Source organism: Zonotrichia albicollis, chromosome 1 (genome assembly GCF_047830755.1).
Source record: "Zonotrichia albicollis isolate bZonAlb1 chromosome 1, bZonAlb1.hap1, whole genome shotgun sequence".
Lineage (NCBI taxonomy): Eukaryota > Metazoa > Chordata > Aves > Passeriformes > Passerellidae > Zonotrichia > Zonotrichia albicollis.
In genome coordinates, this window is record NC_133819.1 from 25,446,295 (window position 1) to 25,463,983 (window position 17,689).

A 17,689-nucleotide genomic window follows, 5' to 3' on the forward strand; every position below is an offset into this window, starting at 1 on the left:
AGTAGGTAGCTGCCTACCCTAACAAGGAGCTAGATGCAGAAAAACAAAACAAAAAAAGAGGCAAAATTGCAAATATGAAACATTACTATTTGCCAGCAGTGTTTCCTAATCAAATTGTCCAGAAAGTGTAGCATAATTCTTCAGGTATTTTTTCAGACAGTGAAGAAACCCATGGGGAAGGACATGAAAATGTCTTTCTGACATAAAAGGGGTGAGGTGTGTCACCACTTTCTGCTGCTGTGCTATTTGAGGTGGCCTTTGGCAGCTCATGGGCACGGGGGCTGGTGGGAGCAGATCTGCTAACCCTGCAGAGCAGAGGGAAACACACCTCCACATGCCTGCTGCTATAGAAAAACCTTGCCTCTACAAGCAAGTAGGTTTGGAATCGCTTTAGAGGGTTTTTGCTCAAAATAAACTGCCTTGCAGCCATATGTAAAATTTAGGGGGTTTTTTGTTCTCACTTTTAGTTTTAAGCAGGCTGCTGTTTTATCCCACATCAACTGCAAATTGAACTAAAACTACTGTTCTGGGTTTTTTAACTGATTTCTTTTATCTTTGCAGTTACTAGACTGTAGAGAAGCATTGCCATTTTAGGTTTCTAGTACCTGAAAACTGCAATCTTGGAAGCTGGAATCTTTTAAATGGAAAGCAAGACAGAAATGACATTGGTACGCAATGAAAGAATAACTTCTGGGACCAGATATTCAAGTCTCTTAGTTCTGGATCAAGCAAGCAAATTAAGGTAAAACCCAGAGGGACAAATATACTGCACAGATCAGCTTGGAAAGCATCCTTTTATAGAAACAAACGGAAAAGTAAAACAGTGCTTTAAAAGTGCATTAAGTATACTTTATTCTTCAGCTCAGAGTTAATTCAAGCAATAAACTCACAGATTTCACACAAGTTAAAGCTTCCTACAAATCTCACAACTGAGTTCTCTACTGAACCTCAGGGGATGCTTTTATAATGATAACTCCCTTCCCCCACCTCCAAGATGACCTGGAAATGCTTAAAGAACTGTGCTTCTAAGACTTTTTTTTATTATTGTTATTACCTGCTCTTTTCTCTGAACCAGGTATATAAAAGAGAGGGGATTTCCCTTCGCATCAATTAAAACTCAAATCTCACCTCTCCTTTCTTCCCTCACAACAAGAAGTTAACCCCTGCTGAGCTTTTTTTCCCCCAAGGCATCTATAAAGCCTCACAGGTGAGCTTGCTGCAGTAAATAGAATGAATCAGCCCCAGATCTTCTAACAGATAAACACCAATCTTTTATTCTAGCCACCTGGCTTTGGACTTATCAGACAAGAAAATGGCTGTGGTTCGAGTTAGGTGGATTTTCTTCTCTTTTGCAATATTCTTCCTTTTGTATTTTCTTTCCTTTAGCAAGGTCTCTTGGGAGAAAATGTGCTTTGGAACATCTTCAAGCTGGGAATTTTCTTTCTGAAAAGCCACATTGTGATGCTTTTTGTTGGAGGAAGTTACCTTGTTTTCTGTAGGTTGAGTTGCCTAAAGTCTTTCAATTGTCTCAGAACTCTTATTTTACCAAGTCCTTGAAATACAGATGAGTTTGTCACACCTGGGCAGAAGTAGTAAGAAAATATTTTCATGAAAGTAAAGGTTTAGTTGTAACTACATCTAGTTCTTGTACCTTAGGGAAAATGAAAAGCTTGTGTGGTTTTATAGGTAAATTTGTCCTGTCTCCCTGCGGTTTTGACCATAAGAATGTAGAGTTAAGAATTGTAATAGTTCACTAAAATATTTTCTGTCCTAGATGTGCATGAATCATATAATTGTTTGTCTAATGAAGCACTTAAGAATAACTAGAAGAAATGAAATGCATTAAGGAGTCTAACAGGAGAATGGATCATTGCACCAAATTGCTTCACATTTTTATGATTGTTTTCAAGGAGGGAGTAAAGTGAGAGGATGAGAAGTCAATCCTTCAGTTCAATTTCTACCTCTTCACTGATTTCATGTTATAAGCAAGTGTTTTATAGGGCTGCTTTCAATTTATTTTCTGGTCCTGGCAGAGGGTACTGTCCTGTTGCCTTTATATTTCACCTTTCTCTCTTACCTTACATGCTTTCAGAAGAACACGATCAAATAATGTCGAGTCCTCTATTTTTGAGTACTTCTATTTCTGAACAAAGCCACTTAAAATTTTTATTGAGAATTTTGGGCACTGCTGCTACCCACAATTTTTTCTAAGCCTGTCACTGGGGAAATGAGGAGCCCATGTTTTGAGGCTTTAAAATTTGTGCATTTTGTCTCTGCTATTTTACTTTCTTCACTCTAAAGGGATTGGTCTTTCTGCAAAAAAACTCTTACTGAAACATTTATCATCAGTCTCATGTGCAGTGTGGGTACCAGATAGCAGCACAGATGTACTAGCTAGAGTTCATCTTGGGTTGAATTCCGGGAAAGCCACAGAAGAACAGGCCTCTATTTAACTGGCATTTTGTATCTACAAGGGAGGTTGTGTTTCTAAAATCCAGGCTGGGTAAATGTGTTCAGAGGACTGTGATATTAACTGATCCACTGCAGAATTTATAATGGCTATCAGTGGTTTATTGGTTTTGTTGTGTTTCTTAACCATTATGATATATTTAGGGGCATTGCTTTTTGTATTTGTTGAAATCTTTCTTCTTAAGAGCTGCATTTTGTATTCAGGCACTGCCTGTGAATTATTCTCTGGAAAAGGAATGTTAATTGTGTTTGGGACAATAGATGCCAATATGTATTTACATAAATAAACATTATTATTTTATGCATAAAGCATTTTTAAAGCAATTTTCTTTCTCATGGAATTGAAGAGAAATATTGTCTCATTTTCTTACTTGGTAACTTAAAGTAAATACTTTTTCTATATTGCATTTTGTGCAGAAAGAAAGATGGGCAGAGAAATAGCTATATTATTTGTAATAAATGAGAATTAAAAGTAATTAGTGAAACAGAACAACTTAGAGGATTGGTAATAGAATCCAGAGCCTTTTCTCTTCCAGGTGTTCAGGCTCTGGGTAATGAACATGTCATAAATACCTCTCTGGCGAGGTCAGCAGTTTCAATGGGGTTGTGTCAAGAGTGGCAGGGAGGCGTTCATGCATGAGCACTGGTCACTGGGAGAATGCACAGCCCTTGTCTGTCACAGAGGGCCAAAGACCAGGCTGTGTTATTTAGGCCAGCTCCAGCCACGGCCTGAGACCCTCTGCCAGGGGAGGCTGTCACCCTGTGCCCAGCCATGGGCTGCAGCTGTTTGTGGTGGCTGTCCTGAGAGGACCTCCTGGCCATAGCACTCACTGTGTTTGTGGTGTGACTTCTGCTGGGTGTTCATTGCCTCCTGTGGCTGTGTATAAAATGCAGCAACAAAGGGTTCCTACCAGGCCTACGTGCTGGAAAAAGCAAATTATGGCTTTTTTTTTAGGCAGGAGATGTGCACTAGATTGCTAATTCTGGCATCACAGTGTAATTCTCACAGTCTGCTTCCATGAAAAAATCATTACTTTAAGGAAGCACCACACTTGCTAACCTCAATCTGTACCCTCCCTGACTGAAGGGAGCAGAGTTGGATCCTGGACACGCCTTTTCTGTTTGAGGGCAAGGATGCTCACAGACTTGCTTACAAAAAGATCATAATCTTTGTTTAACTGAGAGTTTGTATTAACATCATTAGAAGTTTATTTCTTGTTTAGTTTAATTCTTGTTTTGAGCCTTTTGAAAGCAGTAAATAACTTGGTCAGCAGGCCATGTCCAGCACTAAAGAGAATTAATTCCTCTTTTTATTTATATGGGAAATATGGTCTGTGCAGTTTCCTAGCACTCCTCAGAGCTGTGAAGGGAAGCTAATGCTTGAAGCTTAGCTGCATATACCTTTAAGCATTTCTAATTGAAAAACACAAAGCATTGTTTTCTCTTCAAGAATCAGTTCCCACTTTGGATTTAGGAAAGAATGCAACACTGAGATAATCTCACTTTTCTCATCATCATCCTTTCATTCTTCTCTACTCCCCTCCCCAGACACAAGGTGACATATCCAAGTACTTGTCCTTTAACAGATTCTTCAGCAAGCAACAGAGCAGAAAGCCCTAATATCTATTCATTTGTAATCTGTCATTCTTAAAGTATTAAGGACAATTGACGTCACATGTCTCAGGTAATTAGAACAGTCAGCCTTTGCTCCACATTTTTAAAGTGTCTCAAACTCTTAATCAGTACATTTATTGATGTCTTTCAACATATCTGTTTCTTGTCAAGTGTGTGTGAGATTTTTAACAAATCTTGCATACTGAATTGCGCAGGAGAATTATATTAAAACCCTCTTTCTATTGCTTTTGTAATTAAATAATATATATTAGTGACAACATGGTATTTTCCACATTCGGAGTAATCAATCTCTTTTTTAATATGGAAAACTGCTCAAAAGCAAATTAATAAACATAAATGTCAGGAGTTACATTTACACAAATGTTTTAGTACTTGTTTTCCCAAGTTTATATTTCCACATCAAGCAATATTAGCTATGATAATAGCTAATACCATTTTACAAGCTCTAAGAGGCTCATAAAAAAAGGTTGTTGGATTTCTTCAGCTGTTAGTGATCTTAGCAAGAAAAAGCAGCCATTCTTCATCCCAGAAACCCAAGTCCTAACTTTTGTCACTAACACTGGTTTATGCAATTTTTGTTAGTTGCAGGTTCATTTGGCTAGCTTTGGGAGACCTCTAGGACAGGCACACCGAAGTTCAATGCCCTTTTGCAGCACAAACTGTCTCAGCAGGCAGTGCTCTCTTGGTAGAGCAGATTTGTATTTGTGAGAAGGTCAATCTTTGGGGATTGCCAAGGTATTGCCATTATTCTGTGGCTATAGGGGCTATCCACAAATAGATTTCTGACGTTCACTGTCACATTTCAGCTGTCCTGTTCCAGACACTGTTCCTTGGCACCCCTTTGTCAAAGAAAAGGCATCTCTCAACATCTGTACTGTGGTTCCGGTCCCTCTATGCTTTAGAGCAGTGGTTACTCCAACCATTCTGCAAATGAATCTCAGTTTGACTGCATGTACAGGACAGAAGGAATAAAAAAGCAATTTGGAGTGGGTTTGGATATGAAAACAGAGTGGCAAAGCGTGTTGGGCAGTGGGAGATATATGTCTTTCATTGCCACACTTTTCTTCAGTTAACCACAGCACGCCAAAAGCAAAAGAATCTTTCCACAGCAGGGATTTTGCATGAAGAACTGGAACAATGAGGTTAAAAACAGTGCAAAGAGTAAAGGTGGTCCCTCCATCAGTGTTTGCTTTTATGTACACCAAGAATTTCCTGCCTTAGGATGTGGTATATTTCAGTCCCACTGAGGGACTAGTTTGAACTCAAACTGAGAATCTTGTCTTTTGGTTCAGGTATTTCTTTTTTTTCCAAACTTGACAATAAATTAGTAACAAATGATGGAGAGGAATATACTGTGATACAAAAAAATAGGGATAGCCTGGTGTTGCCACCATGTCCTAGATCTGTCTCAGCCACAGGATCTCACCCTGTGGAATAGGCATTGTGGACAGACTGAGAACAACATGTAGACATACACGCTCCTTAAACTGATATAGTGCAGATCTTTTGCAAGTCCAGCTTGTTGGAAGAAAATAACTCTCACTCCTGTGCATCATCTTCTTCTGTTGTGCAGGCTATAGTGATAACAAAAACAGGAGAGAAATTTGAGTGGGTGGGGTGAAACCCAACCTGAGACTTAGTGGAGCCCCTGCTCCTGTGGGAAAGATGCTTGCTTATCATAAGAGAGCTCTTTATATGTAAGGGCTGGGTACCTGATTCGCTACAGGAGATACAAAGGGATATATATGTTTGAGGTAAGCTGATCAGGAGCTCCCTTTTTGGTGAATTTTTCCTCTCTTTCCTTTGTCTAATTTCTCTTTAGGACTCGGGTTAAGTTAGAACAGGACTGTGAGGATGCAGAAGGAAAGAATTCCTTACTGAGGAACCTGTGCATGCTGTAAATGCAAGTCTATGACAGAATATGCTGCAGGCATCAAATGAAACCCCAGGTTCATCGAAGAGTGAACCATGGGGTGTAAGGCAGCTGGAAGTTGTGAGCATTTGCTTTTTCAAAACACGTGTTTGTGTCTCTCTTTGCTGAGCAGAATAACTTGATTACAGACAGGCCATTAGCTCTGCCCAAGCAGCACAGCATTGCGGCTGTTCTGTGGTAATGACAGCTCTCCAGATCCAAAAAGCAAAGCAAAATCTGCCTGTGGATGGTTATCTCCAACAGCCAAGGAGATATAATTCAATACCACAGTTTGTTGGGTACCAGAGATTCTGAACTGTAAACTTCAAGGGCTATTTGTTCATAATGGAGGAATTCTCTGATTTACCTTACTTCTCCTTTCCTTAGAAAACACTTGTTTGGAGATGAGACAGACCACTTTCCTTAAGAAATTAATTAGATATGCAAATACATCATAGTTTCTCCTTTTTGTAACATATTACTCAACATGGAATAACTAGGAATGGAAAGGTTACCCTGAGCAGCAGAAGGGCAATACTTGCCTCTCACAGAATCACTTCTGCCTCTTCAAAGGATTAATTTCCAAATTACTACATTTTGAACGTAATATGTAACCTTCACCTTCTTTAGTTTGCATGGACTTTAAATATGTCTGATAATTAGGGACTCTTGCTCCATTTTGAAAATAGGGGCCCCATTCTGGAAACCATTACCATTACAAATTATCTCAGTGGAATGATGTAAAAATAACCATGATTTTAATATACTGACTATTTGATTTAGAGTGTTACTTTCATTCATTTAATTGGAAAGTACCTGCCTGCATTCCTCTGACTTCTCTGAAATTATTTTATGTGGCTATCTAAACATGCACACACTGATGTATTGCTGTGTTTATCACTCTGTTAGCTCACCAAGAGCCACTTCAACTGAGCTGCAAATTCAAAATCTTGCCATAGGAGAGGAAAATTGGCTTGTGCTTTTGTGTCACCAAACCCTTGGACAAAATTCCAGCTCTCTGTTGAATGGATGTAAATCTATTGTTTCTCTAACTGTTGATTTCATTTTGAGATCACATTTATCTATACTTCTTTTTCCCAAAAAGATACTTTAAAATTCAGTTATGATAGTAAATACTGTTTCAACTTGAGACTTTGTGACTCCATGGAAAGTAACAGTGATTTTTTTATAGATTTTGGCTTTCTAAAACATATCATTTTTTATCAAGAGGAAAAATATTGTTACTGGATCTGTTCAAACTTTTATTACAGGACTGGGACAAAAGAAACTTGATTCCGTAAAAATGTCCAGTACAATTTTATAATCTAAAAATTAAAATCCATTAAATATATCTAGATTATAAATCTTATAGTAATGTGTGTAATCTATATATAATCAATAAAAATCTATATCTATATGATTAACATATAGCTAGGTTACACTTTTTCAAAACTGAGATTGCATAGACTGGGTCTCTTTTCCTCCAGTTACATAGCCACAGATATGAGTTATTACATGTTCTACATCTTTGAACTCAGGATGATATTGCCATGAATCCCAGAACTAAAAAGGGCCCAAAATGGAAGCCAGAGAGAGTCAGGCCTTAGCTTTATCCCAGTATGGCCCTGTTGACTTAACAACAGCTCAAAGCTTTAGAGTATGGACTCCCCCTCAGGTAGGAGCTTTTCCACATGGAATTACGGAAGGAGGTAGGATGAGAGTTTGAAACCTTTCTTCTTAGTTACAGAACTGGCAGTGTTTGATGTGAAAAGGGAGAGTCTTCTTTACTCCTGGTCTAGAGGGCTCCTGAGTGGAGCAACTGGATGTAAGACTTTTAACTCAAGATGGCAGAAAGCCACTGGGAGCTATCCTGACTTAACTCCTCATCCTCCCTCAACATGCTGAGTATCTCTGAAGCACAAAGTGGAAGTATTTGAAGCACCAGGTCTGGATCTGAGCTTTACTTGGCCCAGAAATAGATTTTAGGAGAAACTATAGTACTGTCCTTTTGACCAACCAAAGGTGGTGTGGCAAAAATGAGCAGCTTTATGATATATTACAATTCATGTTCTTGCTGGGGCAGATCCAGTTGGATGTCTAGAAAGCACAAAGCACACGGGAGATGTAGCCACAACAAATAATGAGTGGGTTGGTGTGAACATTTTTATCTGCAGTATGTATTAATTGTTCTTTACTTCCTGACAGGAGAAGATGAACACAGCTGAAAAGAGAGGAATGTTAGGTTATGCCTGGGGAAATGTGGAAAGTTGAAAGGCAAGGCCTTGTGCTCTTAATAACCATTATAATAAATTAGCATATGCTACAAATAATGCATCAGAAAATGGAAAAAACAGCAGCTGTCTTGTAAAGTAGGACATAATTCTGTGACATGTCTACTCTTTCTAGATAAAGGTTTGAATGGTTTACCCAAGAAGAAGCTTTATGCAAATGCATACTGTCATGTGAATCAGATTAAGGGAAGAAAGACTATTTATGCATGAAATCCAAACATGCTTCTGGGGAAAGGAGAAGAGAAATAAACCCTTTCTTTCACCACAAATACAATATATGTGCAATGACTAAAAAGAAATGAATGTGTCACCTCTATTACTGACACTAAGTGATTTCCCACTAACAATTAGCATGATTCATAGTGATAAAAAATGGAGATGGAAAAGATCTATTAGAACACCCAGTCCACCTCCCTGTAAGCATAGGAATCTCCCTGACAATTTCTATATGAGGCAGTTCATTGCTCAATACTTTGTGTTTTCATCAGTGCTGCTTCACATAGGCATTTGCTAAGATGACTTTACAATAAATACCACATCTGTTCTTCACCTGCAAAAAGAATTATATCAATTCTGCTCTTCCAGAGCAACACCTTCTGGATAGACTTGTGGTCCTGGAACTTTAAATATAATGGGTTGTCTTTGCTTTCATGAACGACAGAAGATGTACAAATTGTTCCTGTATTCAACGGCAAGCATAGAAAGTAAGCAAAGGAAGATACTTGGCTACAGTGAAACAAAATAATGTTGCTGAAGAATTTTGGGTAACACCAAACTGGACTCTACCCAGTGGGAAAGGAGCACATGGAGGTGTTTGTGTTGCCAGGTTTTGAGGATTGTTCTATGCCATGTTTACCCAAAGGGCAGGTACAAACAACCCTAGGGTTCCTCAGATTGTTCCTATTAGGGAATCACCCCCAAAATAATTTGGTTTTGCTACCTTTTCTCCCCCCACCTGTCTCTTCTGCTGGTCTGTGTGGGACTCAGTGACACGTCTGACTGTGCTGCTCTGCTCCCATCGAGGATCTCTCAAGAAGAGGACATCTCTCAGTCAGCAGCAAAACATTAGGGCTATAGATCACAGATACAGCTCTTTGTAACCAGTGGGCCAAGCTTCACTATGAATTTGGGATCAAGTTTGGCACTGATTTCTTTTTTAATAGTGTAATAGAGATACCATTAGAAACAGAATTGTCTGAGGGTGTCTTTGAAGATAGACTTTCACCCTGGTTTTTTAAGATTTTCTAAGCCTTCTGATGTTGACATTCTTGTAGTGTATTCTCTCACACACTTTCTGTAAATAACTCATTGTTTTTCATTCCTTTATGGAGGAGGAGAGAGTTGATGGACGGTTGGTTTGACCAGTGTCATTGCAGAGATGTCAATATCACCTTCCAATCCACTGTCACTTTTGTAAAACTATAAATATTGGAGTCAGAGAATAAAACTTCCCTTTTTTCCCTTCACCTTGAGTGGTGGTGTGCTTGTGTTCTCTTGTGTCCTTCAGCGACAATAGACAACGTCTGAAGCAAGACTGGAAGTTAACACACATGCAGCTTGGCTTGAAAGTCCAGGCAATGGGTTCATTTCTCCGTAATCTTGGTGTTCCCAGACTAATTGTTTTTTTATCTGAACCTGTTGGTGTCTGCACCAGTGTGGTTCCACACACACTTGGAAACTGCCTGACCAGATTCTTAACTGATGTAAATTAATTTTTCCCCACTAATTTCAATAGACAATAATTCCTCACCCTGAGCATTTTGCATGAACCTGAGATGCTAGGCTGGAGGATTTGCTGGCAATCCTCAGGCATGTCATTATGGTATGAATCAATTCCTAACAAAGTCAACTGGAAAACTGTCTGCTGATCCCAGGGGCTGGTGAATATACCCTGTGGAAGTAAAGGCTGCAAGCAAGTGTGGAGATAGAGAGCCAAATGCTTTTGTGGGATGTTTTTTTCTTTAAAAGGGTGTGTTTCAGACACGGGGTGATTCTGTGTTTGTGGCACCCTCCCACATCCTTGCAGAGGCAGAAGCTCCTGTGCAGGAGCTGTTTATGTCCCAGGAAAGGAGGAATGAAACAAGCCCCCCCGCATGGGTAACATCAACTACAAGTTTTGCTTGGATGCCTGTGGCTGAACAGAATTCATGTGTATGCAGCCTGGAACAAATGTGAAGGCTGATCAGATGATCCCAGGTAGATAGATTTTTAAAGGATATTGTTCCTCTGAAATGCATCAATTTGCCCCATGTGAGCTAAAATAATTTAGATAAAATTGATCTGCTCATGGCTTTCCTGATTGCTTGTAACGATTTTTCTGGATTACAATGACCTTTGAGTATAACTTGTAATAGCAGCTCTTACAAAATTCTCAGGCAGAAATCCGATTTACTTTTTATTTAAAATAGGTAATGGGCATTTAAAAATAAGAGTTCCTCAGTCCTGGCACAGACCCAGTCATGAATGTCCTGATATGTAATTCAGAACAGATCATTTTTAAAACAAGAAGTTTGCTGAACAAATATAAGCTTCCCTCAGCCCAGCATGTCTGTCCCCATGGACCAATGAACTTGCCTGTGACTCAAGATATTTTTAATTCTGCTCTGGACTTTCTCCAGGAAATCGGTAATAATTACTAATTGTATTTTTGTAAGCTAAATGAAAGGATGCATTCTTTCTTGAAATTCTCCCTTAGCTTTTGCAATTAATTATGTTGCTCTTTTGTGTGATTAATCCTTGTCTTTGTATTACAACTTCACTTAATCAAATAGTACTGTGTAGCATGCCAAGGGTTCTTAAGTGTAAAATATTTTCTTCTATTTTAGTGTCATTTCTTTATTTTCTCTGCTACTCACATCTCTGCTAAACTTTTATCAAAGTGATGCTTTATTAACGAACTAAGAATTTCTAAAATCATCAGGGGAAATTGGCATGAGATTATTGTGTCTTGGCAAAGACCCCCTGCCATGTGTGGAGCTACAAACAGATTTTTACCAGCTGAAGATGTGTCCTTACATCACCAACACATATTAAGGCAGTTTTCTGATAAAACTATTTCAACAGAAGGTCAGTCAAAACCCCTAAATGACCTCAGGGTTTTTTTAAAACCTTTACTATATGACATATATAGTAAAAGCGACTTACCTGACCACCTTAATTATATATTAAAATTATCCTCTTGCAAAATGCCCACACTGGAAATGTCAAGCAGACAGGAGATGGTTTTGAGTGGTTTAGAGAAAGTCTTAAACACTTAGATTGCTGTGCAATTTTGTGGCAAATCTTACTTCTTCCTTTCCAATCATGGAAAGTTTTTCCCATGGTAAAAGTGGAGCATGTCTGTCATTCCAGCCTGCAATATGGCCAGCATTAAAAGTCAGGAGGCTGGTTTGCACAGATCAAGGTTCTTACTTTAAATTAAATCATTTTCTCTTCCAGTTTTTTGGGTTTTTTAGGGTGCCGTGGGGTCATATTTCCAAGTGCTCCCCTGTATTAAAATGAATAAAAAAGCAGACAAAATCAACTTCAGAAAAGGTGGCAGCCTCTTTGCTCCAGGACCTGGGGGTTTTAGAGTAAGTTCTTACCAGCCTTGCAGTGGAAAAAGCCAAACTGGTTGAAATTGCAGCGGAAATGTTGTCCTTTTATCACTACAGTAGTGTCAGTGGATCAAGGATGATCTGAATGGCTATTCCTATGGAAACCCTCCCTGCCTTGAGCATGGCAGACGATGGGCACAGTCCATTTAAGCTCCAGCAACATGAACTGGGCTGGAGAACAGTATTGGCTTATTAGGAAAGCACTGAAGAGGCTCCTTACCTTTTGTGATGGGATTACTCTCACAACTTAATAAAGAAATAAGTGAAGGCAGTAACTGAAATGTTCGTGCCAGTGCAACTATAAGTGGTTAGTGAATAGGTAAGATGCTAAAAGACTCAGTGCCATCACTGTAGGATGAGTCAAACATCTTGCTGGTGAGAGCTGCAGTGGATTCCTTTGTGAAGCTTTTTACAAAGAGTGTCTAATTGCAAGGAGAATAAGCAGGCAGAAGAAAAGAGAAAAAAAATTAGTATATTTCATTAAGCACTTAATAAGTGCTGAAAAGTAGTTTTGAATATTCAGATGACTGACCTGCATCAGCAGAGCTTGGAGGTGCATACTCACCTTGAGCATACTTGTAATCTCATGGAAATACAATACAGTACAATACAGTACAATACAATGCAATACAATACAACAATATTACAATAAATTATTAATAAAATTTAAATTTCATTAATTAATTTTAATACCATTAAAATTATTATAAATTATTAATAAATTTATTGCAATTTTTAAAAAAGGTAGTGAGGACTTGTAGGGCCCTACTTGCATGAGTAATGTCAAGGATCTACTTCTTGAACTGGGTCCTTTATGCAAATAATAAGTCACAAATGTGGTAAGGATTTATTTTATGTTCCTTCACATGAAGATGGGTTGGCTGTATTCAGTATATTAAATCCTTCCTGCTGTTAAGCTTGGAGAAACTGATTCTCTTGTAACATATTTTGATTTGACTACTGTAGTTTCCAAGTGCTATAAAGCACTAGAGTAGTTTGCCTTGGCCTCACACCTAGTTACAGTAGTGCTAACTTTAAAATTGCCGAAGAAACCCACATCTGGAGTCAATTGAGTGAATTTTGACCAGCTTTGGTGGTAATATGCAAGTAATATTTCATCCTCGTGTGTATTTCACTCATCTTATAAAAAAGATGCCTCATTCCAAGACTCCTAGACATATTTCTTTGCTGTCTCATATATCAAGAGTATCAGACTAAGCAGACCTCTTAAAACTGGATATGTCCAAACACTCTCTTATCCTAAACAACGGTGAATATTTTTGCCAACACTTCCATTTCCTGCAGTGGAAAAAAATATATAACCCCAAAGTCTTGGCCAGGTTCTGCTTTCCTTGAAATGCATGGCAAATTTGTCAACAAAACACTCTCTGGCTCAGTAGTGGGGGGAGAAGTTTAACAGCTGGAATTAACCAGCAGGAATAATGTGAAGCAGGCTGAAGTTTCATATTAGGTTTAGCCTAATGCTGGGGTTCAAGGCTGAGCTTGCATTCTGATTCGCCTGTGCCAAAATCATGGGAGCGATATCCAAAACCAGAACCAGAGAACAGCCGCTTTCAGCTCTGGATTTGGCCCAAAGCCAGACCAGGGCTGCAGGCATTGGTCCAGGAATTCAGCACTGAGACACCCACAGGCCCCAGATACAGCGTCTTGAAACTCCACTTCTCTACCATCAAAAATATTAGCCTGGTGCACAGAAAGTGCTTCCATTTACAAAGATATTGTAAACATAATTAATTCTCCTTTGCATGGACTCTGCTTCCCTGACTGTTTGCAGGGAGATGACCAGCCATATGGGAGACAGGCATTAAACTAAACAAGATCCCAGATTGGTTTTACACTTCTTTTTTCTTTATATTTTTTTTTTAATCTGAAGGGACCACCACTGGTGCAAGGCTCATTTCTTGTAGTGCCTTGAATAGCTATTAAAGGCAATTGTCATGTTGGACAGGCTGTGAGTTGAAATCCAGGAGTACCATGCTATTGGTGCTCCCAATGTTTGCCTCCTCCACCCCTCTCTGACATGAATTTAATGCAGGTGCAGACACAAGCCTAACATAAGGGAGCAATTTTCTGATTCATTCATGTAAGACCCTGAGGGAGAGCAGGAACAAGATGTACAAAGGTAATGTGGCATTGTTAAAAAATTAACTTTGCTTCCATTTTATGGAGCCACAGTGCTGTGTTGCTTAGTTACGTGGATCAGGAATTTAACTGTAAACAAGATATTTCACTCTTCAGTCCCTAGGGGTTTCAGCTCCATTTGAAAAGCAGTTAGAAATGAGCATTTTTTGCCAAATCCTTGGGTTGCTTCTTGCCATTACTTGTACCCTTTGTGTTTGCTGCTGCTGTTCTAGCAGTGCTGGAAGATGGAGGTGGTGGCATCCATGCTAGCGTGACCGCTCTCGGGCTAAAGCCGCACTCCTCTCTGAATGCTGCACTTGTTGGGAAACAAGACAGAAAGCTTATGACTTCTGTTTTGGTTTTTGTTTGTACAAACGCTGGCTGCACAAGTTCCAGGCATAGGGAGTTTGCCAGCTGGACTATGCAGTTATTCAAGCCACTGGAAGTGAAAAAGGGGTTAATTATGTCGGTATATTGTTACATCACTAATGGAAATTCTGGTTTTGCCCTCAGGATCTCCACTGCTCAGAACTGTTAAATATGACAAGGTCACTCACCCTGCTTTAGTAGCAATGAGTGCTAACAAATTTGGTTGTTGCATGCATTGTCACTGCTCAACAGGGTCATCCCTGTAAGCACAGGCATTGCCTATGCCTTGTATCCAGCAAACCTCACAGCAGCTCAGATGTTTGGTTACACTGTGTTTAAAAAAATACAGTGACACAAAACTCTATTTACATTCTAAATCAGATTAGGTAACTAACAAGTACAGGAAAGATAGGGAGACAGAAAGTGGTGAGGAGAAGTTAAAAAGTGATGCTGAAGATATGAACAAAATATTTTAATTGATAAAGCAAACTTTCAAAATATTTTTCTCTTCCCTTTTCCTTCTGGCTCTGCAGATGGCTGGGGAGAATCTGTCTTTTACAACACCATGTATTGAAGCAACATGTTCTTCTGAAGTTTAGTCACCCACTAATTACTAGTCTTTCATTAACAGCACGGGCATAAATGATGCAGCACTTGCTTATATCCAGTAGTCTCTATTGTTGAGGATTAAAAAATTAAATAATTAGCTACATGCTTGTTAAACATGCTATGACTGTTTATGCAAACTCCCTTGCTCTTATTTTGGCTCACACAGATGGTTAAGATATGTCAGCTAATATTTCTTATTTTAAAGAGAAGGCTAATTGCCTAAATGTCAGACATGCTGAGTATTACTTGTCTCAATGAGAATGGGAACATAATGTGTGCACACATTACATTCTAATGTCATCCTAAATGTGGTTCCTGCTAGTGATTTTTTGTCTGGCTACTGGTTTGTACAAACAGCATTGTCACAGTTGAGAAAAACCTCTGTGGTGGCAATGGCCAAGCAGATGTCTCAGATCTCATGTTTAGAATCAGTTTCATGTTTCTCCTCCAAGGGTGCTCTTCAAGGGAATATCTGAAGACTGAGGCAAACATCAGTAAGCAATGCACTTGTTTGGTTAAGGTTTCAGCCTTGACCTCCATCTTTAAACTCTTGTTTGTTATTAATCACGTGCTTCCTGAATCAAAGAGAATATTTTTGGAGAGGGAAAATTGTTCTGGGACTGGAGCGTTATGCACCAAACAGACTTGCCCAGATGACAAATAGCCTTCACATGATAGCCAAGGTTCATCCAGCTGCTCGGCCCCGTACCAAGTGATTGATGGTGTTGATGTTCTAAATAGGCTTAAGATATGCCAAATATCAGGGCTGTAATAAAGTCCTTCAACTATATACTGTAAATAGGCAAGAAGGCATGTTCCCAGCATATGGCAAATCTGAGAGCAGTGTCAGGATTATAAGTAACCTCGCAGGGTTTGTCTGGTTTCTTTCGAAGTGAGACAAAAACAGTTTTCTGTGCGGGAATGAGCAGGGTCATGCGAGGTCTGCACGAAGCTTCCGATTACCACTGATTTTCTCTGTAACTGGACACCCTTCAGAGTTGTAACAACATTTGATTTCTTAGCAGAAATCAATAAACTGTTTTTCTACCACAGTTCTGAGGGGGAAAGAAGAATAGGATGTGCTCAGAAGTTGCTGTCAGGAGTTTTTTATATCTTAACAGAATGGTAAATTCACACCTGAATAGTTTTATCTTGATAACAACAGTGCTGGCTCTTTCTACTAATCCACAAAGGGCTGTTCATCGATATCCCACAGGATCCAGCAGCTGCACCACAGGAGCAACAGTTTCATTGATCATTCCTTTTCCCCAGAGAAATTTCCTTTATTTTGTATTTTGTATTGTCTATCTTCTTCACAGTAAATGGTACATGCCTTCTAGGCAGGGAACAGAAGCAGTCTTGGACGTGCCAGGATACTGGAGGACAAGCTGCCCCCTGCTCTGGCTTTGGGGCTGGCAGAGGTTAGAGTGCAGGGTGGTGAGGTTTCTCTCTGCTTGGTCATTTGCAGGGGATCATTAGCCTGTGCTAAACTAAGCCCTCCCTGACAGGCAGGATTTCAGACCCCTCACTATGGGGCACTCTCTGTTGCAATTCCCTGCTTGGCATTTCATGTCTTCATGTCCAGCTTGGTAGCTGCACTGGAAAATGTGTGTTCCTGGGCCTGCAAGCTCTCAGTACAATGCCATATTCTTACTTTCTAAGAGATTAACCCATCTTGGCCTTCAGAGTGTGTTTGAATGGTTTTCTATGAATGACACTGAGGAAAGCATCTTTTGTGAAAAGGCCTTGATGGTGTAGATTATTTCCTGGATAAAACTATTCCCTCAATAATTGGAAGATGAGTCAGGCTCACATGTGTGAAGCCAACTTCTGTACTGACTCATTCCAGTCTGGGGCCAGCAGTTCTCTACTGGATACTGCCATGAGAAGTGGCCAAGACGGCCTCTGCACTGCACCAGATCCATTGGCCAGGAAGTAGAATCAAGCTACTCCAGGGCATTCAGATTTATCCAAACCACACCAGTAAACTCAGGATCAGTCATGCCCTGAAACACCAGCTGAACAACAGTGAGTGGCATTTCATAATAACCTGCTCAGTTTGGGCCCACAACATGGAGCAATTGGCCCATGTCCCTTTTCCATTGGGTATGGCTATGACCAGCTTCTTAAATGATCAGAGGTTTCAAAGTTCTGTCTTCTGTCATCTCTACAGACTGGCAGGAATTAGCTGAAATCCCAGAACCATGTATCTTTATTTATTTCCAACTCACTTCTTGTTGGCAGTTAGAGCACAGCCTATGGAGCCAACAGGACGTCAGGGGGAATTAGCAATTAAAATGTACACTGTTCAGGGTTCCGTGGTGCCTCAAGTGATTTTGTTTGCATTCATCCTGGAAGCAGAACAACAAGCCAGATTTTAATTCACATTGTAATTTAAGTGTGAGCCTGTGTGCTGATGTTCTTATCGCTGCATGCTCTATTTCAGTAGAGCTCAAGCTCACTTAAAGTCATTCAAGTTAAATCAATAGTGAGAGTCCAGAGAATGAATGGAAAATGAGTAACCATACAATTATCTTCAACTAATTCAATATATAAATGAAACCAGAGGCAGCTTTTCCAGTGAATTCTTGTTCATAGGAAGCCTTCAGTGTGACACATCAAATGCAATGCTAAGAGTAAAGCTGGTCATGGTCACAGTCCTGCTC

General features: G+C 39.6%; 1 protein-coding gene across 1 annotated transcript in view; it reads right to left on the reverse strand.

Moving 5' to 3' along the window:
* Nucleotides 1–12,330: 12,330 nt before the first annotated feature.
* The window catches only part of LOC113460621 (homeobox protein DLX-5), a 105,421-nt gene continuing 100,062 nt past the window's right edge, over nt 12,331–17,689 (reverse strand). Inside the window, exon 4 of the mRNA XM_074536234.1 lies at nt 12,331–17,374. The gene's annotated coding sequence lies outside the window, so the exon portion shown is untranslated. The remainder of the gene's footprint in view (nt 17,375–17,689) is intronic.